The following is a 12,721-nucleotide window of genomic DNA, read 5'->3' on the forward strand; positions in this document are numbered from 1 at the left end:
TAGGGCTTTCTGTATGCCTCCTTAAATTCTTACAGGGTTTTCGTGAGGTCAGCAAGACCCTAGATTGCATACCCAAAGGAAGATGGCCCAGAATTTGTGGCCAGAAGAAAAGGGCAAAGGAAGACGGAGGGATCAGACTGAGTGGTGTTGCAGTGACCTTCAGCATCGAAAAGGTTTGTCCATTGTCTCTGTCTTTTAAGCCTCCGAAGATCCACCTGGCTGACTCTCTAGGCATTTGGTGCTACAAAGGGTCCACAGGAATTTCAGTTATCCGAGAACCCATACAGGTCCCCAGCACCCACCCTGGTACAGCCAGTCCCTAACAAGGGTTGTTCTCCCTGCAGCCTCCACGAGTTCAGTCATTGTTTCTCCAATCCCGGCAGGGCCCACCTCAGCCCAGATGTCTGCCCAGGTCAGGATGTTTGGAGAAGAAACAGACTGTGTGTGCCTGGGTGGAGTCCCTGCGAGGTCTGCAGCTCAGGGACACGCACTCTCCTGCTAGGACCCGCCCACATCCAGAGGCAACGAACACTTGCCCGCACCATCTATGGGCGGCCAGATGCTCTGTTGTGCGTTTTCACTCACAGCTGTGTAAGTGGTGGCGTTACTCAGGTTTTCCTGATGAGGAAATGGGGTCAGCCATGCCTTGAGGACACCACCCATACCAGGTGCCTTTGACAAGACAGGCAAACTCCCCAACACAGACCCCGATGCCCCATCCTGCGGCCAGCTATGTACACAGCAAGACAAGGTCAGATAGTTTCACTGTCCCCCAGAACACTTCCCTGATTCTTTTCTTTTAATTGAAGTATAGTTGATTTACAATGTTGTATTAATTAGTGCTGTACAGCAAAGTGACTCAGTTATACATATATATATATATATACATTCTTTTTCATTATGGTTTATCACAGGATATTGAATATAGTTCCCTGTGCTATACAGTAGGACCTTGTTGTTTATATAAATGTCTTTTTTTTTCTTTTGGCCGTGCCACATGGCTTGTGAGATCTCAGTTCCCCCGACCAGGGATTGAACCCAGGACACGGCACTGAAAGCCCAGAATCCTAACCACTAGGCCACCAGGGAACTAACTACCTTAATTCTTGAGGGCAGGTTTTGGCCCAATGTCCTGGGGCCTGATTGCCAATCCTGAATCTTCTGCACCATTTCTCCCAGAGGCTCAGGAGGCTGCTTTGAGTGAGGCAACGTGGAAGTTCTCACATGCAACTCCCTTGGAGAATGGGGAAAGGGCTTTCTGAAGGAATGGAGTCTCAGGAAGGGTCAGGACAGGAAGATGAAAAGACTGACCCCCAAAGTCAGGACGAAGGAGTCAAGGGGAGCACAGCCTGGCACATAAAAGGGGTCACGAAGACATAACTGTCCCCGAGCCCCTGGCCTCAAGCAATCCCAACTCCACTGCCACCGCAGCCGGCCTAAGATCTGGGCGCCCAAATACCAGGGGCCTCTGGGCACCAAGGGACCCACCTGGATCCACATCCGCACAGCTGCAGGGTCTGTGAAGGGGAGTTCTGACACGTTAGGGTCTCGGGGGCCCAATGATAACACTGGGGCGACCTAATAGTTGACAGAATTGGAAAAAAACAAGGCAGAACTCAGTAGGGAAACTCTCAAGTCTCCTGTGTCTTAACAACCCACTGCAGTCCTTGCCACGCAGAATGAGCCCGAAAAATTCTACACTTGCACTGTCAGGTTCCTTTTGTCCTTCTGGTGTGCAACCAATCTCTTTGAAAGCCTTGACCTCTGCCGTTTATCCAGGTCATTCCTATCCATAGTGTTTTGGAGTCCTCTTACGGGGACCCAGCCCCCACTACCTCATAAATAACTTCTAGGTCACCTGGGATCTTCACAGACTCAATACTGACATTGCACTTGACTGGGCTGGTGTCTTGGACGATGGTGGTGGTTCCAAAACCTGGTCGGGTATCCAAATCTCCCAGGGACTTTTTTTTCTCTGCTATTAACAAATAAAGGGAGAAGTACTAGATATAAATGGTAATCAAGTGAAACAGTATCAGAGGGCACAGAGTCAAAGGGTAACTTTCCCACCTAATTCAGTCAACCAGTCCCCATTTTCAATCCCCACAGGTGATCACTGGACCAGTTTCAGGGGTATCCCTTCTAGAGAGAGTCACGAATATACAAGCATCCAGCTCCCCCAGCTTCTCCTCCCACCTCCAGAGGGAGACACACCATCAAGACTCTCACCATCTTGCTTTTTCCTCTTAATATTTATTGGAGAATATGCCATAACAACATGTGTACATCTGTCTCATAATTATAAATAGCTATGGATACCGTAATTTATTTAATGAGTCCCCGTCTGACGGACCTTTAATAAGTTATTAAATGCATCACATTTAATCCGCACAATCTCCTCTGAGACATGTTATTCCTGTTGAACAATCCAGTGCAGTTCAAAGGTGATCCGTGTACCAACTAAAATGATTAGGAATCCTGTGATATTGTGATTTATAATAAGATATATATATATATATTTGACTTTTGTCCCTATTTCTGGCACAGAGCTCCTAAAATCCTCGGAATTTCCTAGGTGATAAGAGCAATAAAAGTATCTTGATATTTATAACAAACCCCTTTTGACCACACCTGAGTTTATGTTAATGAGATAATGGAGAGCACCCAAGAATGGGGGCTGGTTGTCAGGGGAACCAACCTCGCGATTGGAGGGTTGGACTGTTCAGTCCCACCTCCTGACCTTCGGGGGGAAGGGAGAGGGGCTGGAAGTTGGATCAATCCCCAGTGGCCAATGATTTAATCAATCATGCTTACGTAGGGAAGCCTCCATAAAAACCCAAAAAAGACTGGATTTGGAGAGCTTCCGGGTTGGGGAACACACGGAGGTTTGGAGAGAGTGGTGCGTTCAGAAAGCATGGAAGTTCTGCAGCCCCTTCCCCATGATTTGCCCTGAGCATCTCTTCCATCTGGCTGTTGTTGCGTTACATCCTTTTACAATAAACCAGCAATCTAATAAGTAAAATGTTTCTCTGAGTTCTGTAAGAGGTCCAGCAAATTAATGGAACCTAAGGAGGGGGTCTTGGGAACCTCTGGCTTATGGCCAGTCTGGTGACAACCTGGACTGTGATTGGTGTCTGTGGTGGGGCAGTCTTGTAGGACTGAACCCTCCACCTGTGGGATCTGATGCTGTCTCCAGGTAGATAGTGTCAGAATTGAGTTGAATTGTAGGACACCCAGCTGGTGTTCGATAATTGCTTGGTGTGAAGTCGGCCTCCGAATCAGAAGTCTTCAATCCCGGCCGCACAGTAGAATTACCCAGGGAGCCAGGCTGTCCCTCACAGCTTCTGGGCTGAGGTCTGCACTCCACCCCCTCCTCTGCCTTAGCTGCTGGAGGCTATGTGAGGTCCAGCCAGGCTTTGTAGTGATCAATCCATCCGTTTTTATTTTATGTTAAAGTTGTTCTTCCTGCCGACCACCACTGCCTCCAAGCTATTTCAGGACATTAACCTTTATGGCTGGCCCTCCTCTGCCACTGTTTCTTGGGGTGGCATTTTACTCCACTCAGAAGACCCGGGGACAAAGTAGCGACAGTAACTGTGCAGTTAACACTCCAGGACCCCTGAAGTGCCGCCTTCCCAGCTGGGACTGGTGGCCTTCGGTTCTGTCCCCTAGATGGTGATGGAGCCAGACACAACTGCAGAGAAAGACACCAAGGGGGGTCGAGAGGACGGAGACAGATACCGAGAGAAGCAGAGAGACAGAAAGCTGTACCCTCGTCCCACCTATCCAAAGATGACTTGTATGAATTGGCTCAAGCACATCTTAAATCAGATAAATAATCATTTATTAAGACACTACTATCAATAAAAAGCACTACCCAGAGTGCCTACTGGATGCCAAAGGTAATACAGACCTCGCCTCTGGTTCTCTCTGAAATCCTACAAGGAGGTATTATTGTGAAGAAACTAAACTGCAGCCCAGAGAATTAAGCGCCTTACCCAAGTATATCAGTCAGCGTAGGCTAGGTTATGCTGTGTAAAAAACAGTCCCCCAAATCCCAGTCATAAAGCATCAGAGAGCAGTAAACTATCTCCTTCTCAAGCTGCGCGTCCAACAAGGCACGGCAGCGACTCTGCTCCATGTCACCTTCTTTCATGGACACTGTGCTTCATCCCCAAGATAGCCCCTTAGAGGATGAAGGACCTAGTCCCCAGTGATGTGTCGGTAAATGTTTAATAATAATTCTCTGGGAGAAAAAAATATAAATACACACATTTATTACAAATTTTGCTGATATGAAGAATGTATAGTGTACTGTTTATATATGATAATAAAATAGGTAATACTTTTTATTGTCAATTCCATATAGCCCAATAATTCTCACAGAATGCTTTTATTGATCTTTATTGAACTCATACATCCACAGCCACCTATAGTTGCAATTCAACTGTTATTTGACTTTTTTTTTTTTTTACTATTCACAATGTAACAGCTACCAGTGACATTTAGTTTAGTCTGCCTTTTCTCCATCACTTTCTCCAGTCTAGACAATCAACCAAACAAAGGGAAAAGCCGTGATTTGTAGCATTTGCCAGTTTCTGTGGTATAAATACTCCCACTAGGGTGGATCTCAAGCTGCCGAGGTCACTGAATGCAGTTGCGTGACAGCACACGCTGTGCAGTATTTCCACCATACAATGATGGAAATCAGCTCAAGAGCTCAGGTAAAATAAAATAAAACAATTGGGAAGTGATGAGTCTTGAGTATTTATTACCTTTGTTTTTAATAAAATGTGTTTATACATTTATGTAATTTAATTTTTAATGATGACCATGGTTGGCAACTGGCTCGCCAAATTCCTGAACATTTAATAACTGGTTCTCACAGGCTGTAGCAGCTGGCTCCTTGGGGATTCCCCGGTGGTCCAGTGGTTAGAACTCCACGCTTCCATTGCAGGGGGCACGGGGTCAATCCCTGGTGGGGGAACTAAGATTCCACATGCCATGTGGCGCTCCCCCCAGAAAAGAAGTGGGCACCACTGCTATTCTCCAGCTGCTGGAAGCGCTGCCCTCAGCCCACAGCTGTGCTCCCTCTGCGGGAATTGCTCTCAGCTGAAGAGCTCCACTGCCTCCAAGGTTGCATTCCCTTCCTAGTGTGTGTTTTACAAGGACAGGTTCATATTTTAGCCCATTTTGTGAGCCCCACTGTGCTTTATTCTGTTGTTCTATGCAATTTGACTACTAATGAAAACAATACGAATGCATTGTTGCTGCATTGGTGTAATGGGTGGTTTTGCACTTAGAAGAGGCATTCGGATGATCTAGTTATAAATGTGCATAAAAGCCCCCTCTACTAGTCTAACTGCTTTCAGCGAGTCTCACCAGTGGCCTTACATCTGCAGAGCATTGTGGACTAGGCGGACTTTTTTTTTTTTTATTATATGTGTTTATTTATTTATACTGTGTTGGGTCTTCGTTTCTGCGCGAGGGCTTTCTCTAGTTGTGGCAAGCGGGGGCCACTCTTCATCGCGGTGCGCAGGCCTCTCACTATCGCGGCCTCTGTTGTTGCAGAGCGCAGGCTCCAGACGCGCAGGCTCAGTAGTTGTGGCTCACGGGCCCAGTTGCTCCGCGGCATGTGGGATCCTCCCAGACCAGGTCTCGAACCCGTGTCCCCTGCATTGGCAGGCAGATTCTGAACCACTGTGCCACCAGGGAAGCCCTAGGCTGACTTTTTGAGAGGATTGAAATTGCTTCATATTGTGATCCTAAATTTTATATTCACTATATTCCCTAAAGTATGCCTTTATAAATATTTTATGACCAGGAAAGACAGAAGTTCCTGGGGGTAACTTACATTCAGTGAGTGATTGATATGAAGGTATAAAAGCTCAGACCATTGCCCCAACTTGGGACATCTCTGAAGGACCACCCCAGCTTCAGAGCTCTTGCTTTCCTCCCTTCATCCATGAGTGTGGATCCCAAGAGCATTACCTGGTAAACTTCATGTGTGCTAATCTCCATCTCAGACTCAGCTTCCCAGGGAGACCAGCCTTCACTCTGGGGTCCAGGTGATGGCTAAGCACATCTGGAACATTTTTGTTGGTCATCATGGAAAAAGGAAAGAAACGTTTCTGAGGGATCTCACTTCTGCTCACAGCCCATTGGTCAGAGCTAATCACATGATCCTACAACAATACTATCTAGTTCCCCCCAAATGGGAGCTCCAGAATACTTGGCAAACAGCACTGGTGATTACCACTGCACAGACACACGGCTGGGAAATAGCAGCTCTGGGATAGAACTCCAGGTTTCTCTGACCACAGAGTCTATGGTCTTTCCTCCAGGCCATTTGAGGAGTGAACCTCCTCGCTAGGTCCTAAGAATATGAAGATGAGTAATATTCATTCCCCACCCCGAGCTCCACACTGAAGCACCCACAACATGAAAGCTGATATATAGACTTGTCAGGTCAGAAATCCACACAGTGACTGAATCTTAGTACTCTCAAGAGACGCCTAAGAGACTACTAGTCTAGGTCGGCAGATACACTCCATCCTCCCACGTCACATACATTGCAGACATCACTAATCCATCATGACACTTCTTCCTGATAGGCCACGATGTGGTGAGATCTCCATTCATGGTTCCAGACAGACATTACCAATCGGTTATAGAAAGCACAAAGTTTAAAACCATTTGCCTCTCTGAAATCCTCCGATTTAAATATAAGGAAACTGAGGCCAGAGAAGAAAAGATCATAACCCACATACATGGTAAGTCAGTTTGGCCACATTGTCGCTCCAGCAAAGACATATGTCCTGGGAGGACAGCTACCTGAAGCACCCTGAGTGCTCATTGCTAGGAGGTAGAAAGCCAGCCTCAGCCCAGAGCTTTCCCCCTTGCTTGGCTGATAATAACTAAGAGCAAAAAACAATGATATTTGCCATCTATAGGGCACATTCCATGTGTGACCCCCAGTGGTAAATCCTTGAAATGCATTCATCATTTCTCATCCTTACACCATCCTCAGGTGGTTGTTAGGAATAGGTAGCATGATGTCTGCCCATTTCAAGATGGAGAACCGGAGACTCAGAGAGTGATGGTAGGAAGTCTCTCCTGCAGTGAGTGTTTATTACGTGGCAGGTTCTATCTCTTTTGATCCTCACAACAGCCCTATGAATGGGGTAGTATCATCTCTCATTTTGCAGATAGAGAACCTAGAGCCCAGTGAGGTTGTGTCTGTGACCTAATGTCACAGAGGTGGGATTGGAATCCAGACAGTCTGACTCTACCATCCAGCTCATGACAGTAGATGGTGGTTAGTAGAGAAGTTAGGACTTGAACCTCCTGTTAGTCTGATGCTCTCAACCACTAAGCTTTACTGGCAGTGCCCACTGCCCATCTGAGGGTGGCGCTAAGGAGAGACTTGGAGCTGTGTCTGGAATGCAGAGACCTTGCAGTCTGCAGAGCAGGGCAGAGCAAGAGAGTCGCATGGTTCACCCCAGGCAAGAGGTAACCGGCCAAAAGGAAGCTGTGATCAGAGGAATGGCGTGTTCTGATTGGCCAAATCTCAAGCCCACCCCCGGGCTATACATCCCCACAGCTGAGTGCAACGCCTGGCAAAGATTAGGCGCCAGAGAAATGATTGCTGAGTGATTGTTTCAGTTTACGTTTACTGCATAGAGAACCACCCCTAAATGTAGTGGCTCGAAACAACAGTCACTGTATTTAGCTCATGGATTCAGTAGATTTACTGGGCTGGCTCATTGGAGCTGCGTGGTCGAAGGGGGTTCACCCACGTGCTAGCAAGCTGGTTACCATCAGCTGGGCGGCTCAACCGTGTTCCACATCGTCTCTGCTCATCCAGCAGGCTAGCCCGGGCTTTTCCACGTGGAGTCTCAGGGCAGCACGAGGGGACTAACCTCAGCTGGCACCGCATTTGCTAACATCCCATTGGCCAAAGGCCATCCCATAACTGAGCTCGAATCCGCAATTTGGAGTAGACTTCACTTCTTAGTGGAAGAAGTGCATCACAGAGGGACTGGATACAGGGATAGGAAGAATTTGTGCCCGTTTTTGTTGCAACCTCCCACAGTGATTGAATAAACAAGTAGATGAATAAATAGAAAGGCAGAAAGGAACTAATGAAAAGGTTATGTCCAGGTTGAGCCCCTGAACTCCGTCTGAACTCGGAACCTCTTATATTCCTCTGTCCTTGGCAAGGAGCAGGGGACGGAGCACAGACGTGCGTCAGATGGGATGAAGTGGCTGGGGAGAGGCCAGCAGGAGCGAGGGGCTGAGAGGATCCACGTGCCCAGGCCCCAGCTAGCCCAGGGAGGAGAAGCAGGCTTGTGTGGTCTGCAGGTTCCTGCGTACCACCCTCCCCCCTCCCCCTCCCCCAAAGCTGCATCCCTGCCTCTTGACCCAGCCATCCCTCTGCCCACCTGAGCATTCTTCCAAACCCCCTGTGTCCCTTATGACGCACAGTGCTGGGGTTTGTAATTGCTGTAGTGATTACTTACAGCCATTACATTAAGTTTTAAAATGCTCCCTTCAAATGGAACAATGTTTTTTCAAAGTCAACAGCTGGTTCACAGCTTGAATGCAGCCATTAGGATAAATTAAATAAAAAGGGTAATAAAATCATGGTCTAAATTTAGTTTCTGAAGAGTGCATAGGCTCAAAAAAAAAAGAGCATTTAAATAATGCCTTTAAAATGCAGCCAGAAAAGCTGATGTTAATTCACTCCCTGATTATGTCAGCTAATGGGCACACTGGCACAATTACCCACATAATTGCCCTGGTGTGGACAAAGCCCGGAGCTCACTCCCAGGGTTCCTTTGTACAGCCCACAGGGTCCACAATGGGAAGGGGTTCTCAGACAGGTGGCTGTATATGCAGACATCCCCACAAACTGGCTAACACGCACACGCACACACACACACACGTGCACATCTGCTATAAGGGACCAATTGTCCCTTGAAGCAAAATAACAGCAAAGATAATGTACAGGGCAGGCCCCCATCCCAAAGCATCTTCTCATTACCTGCAGCCACCTGAGGCTACCTGCTGTTACCTGGCAGGCTGGCTGGAGCGTCTTTGAACTTGCTTGTATGCAAGTTGCAACATTCAGCCACTAAAACCCTTTGCCTCTGAAGGGTGGCAGAATATGCCACCCCAAAATATGCCATTTTGGCATAAGGATTCTTTTGAGCTGAAGGCAACTGAAAGAAAAAAGATACAAGAAAATCTCTCCATCCTTCTCCTATTTGCCTAAAAGCAGAACATAAATTTGTAAAGGTGTCCCTACTCTCTACCGGGAAGGACAGAAGTTAATCACTGGAGACAACTCTAGAATCTTATGAGCATGGAGATGACACTAGAGGAATCTACACAACAAACCTTACTAACTAGCTCTCATCTTCCATTAGTTTCCCCATAGTTACCTCCCCACAGTTTGCTGCCCTAGAAACTCAAAGTCCTTTTCCTTCTCATGTCACTCTAGCACTATATTGTGCCTGTGTTAAGATGCTATGTAAGCCCAAGTCCTGACCACTCCTTTGAGTTACTCAGCACTGGACACTCCCATGAGTATGCTAGACGTACATGTTAATAAACTTCTGTTTATCTCTTGTGGGTCTAATTCACAGGGCCCCAGACAATGAATCTAAGATGGGTAGAGGAAGAAAGCATTTTCTTCCTCCCCTACACCTCAAGGCAACTTGCCTCATAACCCACCTAAAAAGACCTGTCCAGCACTTCCTCCGGGATCAAGCCCTACATTCCAATTTGGAGCCAGCCTGGACTTGAATCCCACTTCTTCCACCTACTTGCCATGTGGACTTGAACAGTGATCAGCTCATTCTCCAAAGCCTCTGTAAAAAGGAAACTCATCCATTCTTTCATACAGTCAGTAAATATGTACTGAGCACCTAGTCTGAGCTGGTACCTGGGACACAGCAATGAATCAGTCGGACAGAAATCTCTGCCTGAAGGAATGTAGATCCTAGTGGACCAGACAAACAATGAACACAATCAGGAGGAATATGTATAGACTGGGAGAAAGTAATTCATGTTTGGGGAAAATAAGGTAGGGGAAGGAGGGAGGGGGTGTTGTAATTTTAAATAAGGTGTTTGGGGGAAGGCCCTGCTGAGAGGGAGCAATTGGGGTAAAGCCTGAAGGAGGACAGGGAGCCAGACACATGGATATTGAGTGAAGAGCATCTGGGTAGAGGAACAAAAATGCAAAGGCCCTGAGGCAGGAAGGAGGCCAGTGTGTCTGGAACAGAGTGAGCAGGAGAGTGGTAGGAAACAAGGTGAGAGAGCCACCAGGGGAATAATAAGATCCAATTCAAAGGGCTAATCCCTTCATTCAACCAGTATTTACTGAGTATTCAGAACACACATTAGACAGGTTTGTTGTGAGAGTTAAATCAGATCAAGTGAGGGCAGTTCCTGGCACCTACTAAGCTCTCAATACACGGGAACCACTATTACTGCAGAGGGGTGGACCCCCCTGCATCCTGGGCAGGTGGAGGTGGACACACTGTTCAGGAGAGCCTGAGTCCTGGCTCTGCTTTCTGCCCCTGGCTGAGGATGCCAGTGAGCCTGGCTCCAAAGCCAGAGCCTGAAGGTGTAAACAGCCCTTTAACAGGGTGCCTGGGTTGTTGGGGGATTTCTCCCCAGCTGTCGGTCCAGGTATGGAAGGTCCGCATCACAGCAGAACTCTGTTGTCTCCTCATCCCTTAAAAGAACCATCCTGTGTGGAGAGGGACACAGGAACTGGTCCCATGGAGGGAACCAGGGGAGGGCATGAGAAATCAAGAGAAGATGCTCCCACTCTGGGGACTGCCTTGTGCAGCCTTGGTTAAAGAAATCGGTCCCTTGTAGCAGGTGTGCACACACGTGTGTGTGTGCAGGCAGTGGTCTCTTTCCCCAAATCTGTAGTCTACCTACTACCCGGCAACTCTTCCTTTCCTTGTTAGCACCCAACCTGGGCCCCGGGGTTCATTCACCACTTGAGTCGGCCACAAGCGGGCTCTCAATGCCCCCCTTTCCTCTCCCTCCTCCCATTAATGTATCAGGCCAAGGCCCCACATCACACACACAGGCGCGTGCGCGCACACACCTCCTTCTCCATCTTCTCTCAATTCTTACTCTTGAAAGTACTGCTCCCAGGGCTGGCGTGGTAAGAGGTAACCTGGGGTCTCCTCTGGCTTTTTAAGGATGGCCACCCTGGGCTGGTCTGGTGGGTCATACAGACCACTTCTACAGAAGCACTCAGGTAGATGCTTCCTTTTTCCACTACTATGCCTTAAGGTAGTCTCTCCTCACCTGAGTGATATAAGACCTTAAAGAAAGAATAGCTGGGCTTCCCTGGTGGCGCAGTGGTTGAGAGTCCGCCTGCCGATGTAGGGGACGCGGGTTCGTGCCCCGGTCCGGGAAGATCCCACATGCCCCGGAGCGGCTGGGCCCGTGAGCCATAGCCGCTGAGCCTGCGCGTCCAGAGCCTGTGCTCCGCAACAGGAGAAGCCACAGCAGTGAGAGGCCCGCGTACCGCAAAAAAAAAAAAAAAAAAAAAAGGCAAGCATATGATTGTGACATTCTTATTGGGGCCATAGGTATGAATTGTTCTATAACTCCTGAAATAGAAGATATGCCCCATTTCTTTAGATGTCTAAATCAAGTCATACCCCCATTGGTTAGATAATAAATTCAATAGTAGTCAATTTCTGGAGTCTTCTCCTTTCTGTGGATCATACAAGGATTCCAGGGTTTGGTCCAAAATAATTAGAAAGGATTCAGTTTTCAGGTCTTGTGATCATCATCCCCTCAGTTACTGCTTGTGGCTGTAGAGCACAGGGACTAAGAATAGACTCTATGGCTTATGGCCTCTATTTAAATCCCAGTTCTCCCTTTCACTGGCAGTGTGACCTTGGGCAAGTTGTGCCTCAGTGTCCTCATCTGTAAAATGGGAGTAATACTGAGACCTATAACTTAGCGTATTTAATACAATGAGACCTGGCACTAGTGAACGATTGATAAATGTTTGCTACTGACGTTGTCACCATCATGCACTATGCCCCCACCAACAACTGCTCTTTGGGATGGGTGACAGATGCCCATCAAGGGTTCTCTTCAGTGATGCAGGCCTGTTTCGGGCCCCAGGGACCCCATTCCCAAGCTTGCAGGACTGAGAGTCCAGCTTCCACAGCCCTCATGGAGCCACCCCACTGACAACCTACCACCTGGAGGGCCCTTTGCAAGGGCCACCACCTTCAGAACCTCAGCATCTCCTCACCCAGTCCCAGAGGCCAAAATATCTCTTTCCCCTGCGAGCACCAGCCCCTTGCACCTCTGCATCCCAGATGCAGCTAAATTCCACTCCAGGGAGCCTCAGACACCCAGGGTTCCTATCACCCACATCAGAGTCTCCTGAAGTGTCTGTTTAAAATGCAGAGTCCTGGGCCCACCCCAGAACTGGGGCCCAGGAATCTGTGTTTTCAGCCAGCCCTCTGCCTTCTGCCCTTCTGCTCTCAGGGGGTGTGGAACCTCTGATTTTGCGGCAGGTCCTGGGGAAATGGGAAGAAACATTCCTCTCATTCCTTTCTGACGAGCCTAAAGCAGTTGAGGAAAAAGAGGAAAAAAGACACCAATTAATTTTTCAGTAATTCACACTGCTCCCTAGGAATAACTTTGAATCAGCTCTAATTCTGTTGAA

Source organism: Delphinus delphis, chromosome 15 (assembly GCF_949987515.2).
Source record: "Delphinus delphis chromosome 15, mDelDel1.2, whole genome shotgun sequence".
NCBI classification, from domain to species: Eukaryota; Metazoa; Chordata; class Mammalia; order Artiodactyla; family Delphinidae; genus Delphinus; species Delphinus delphis.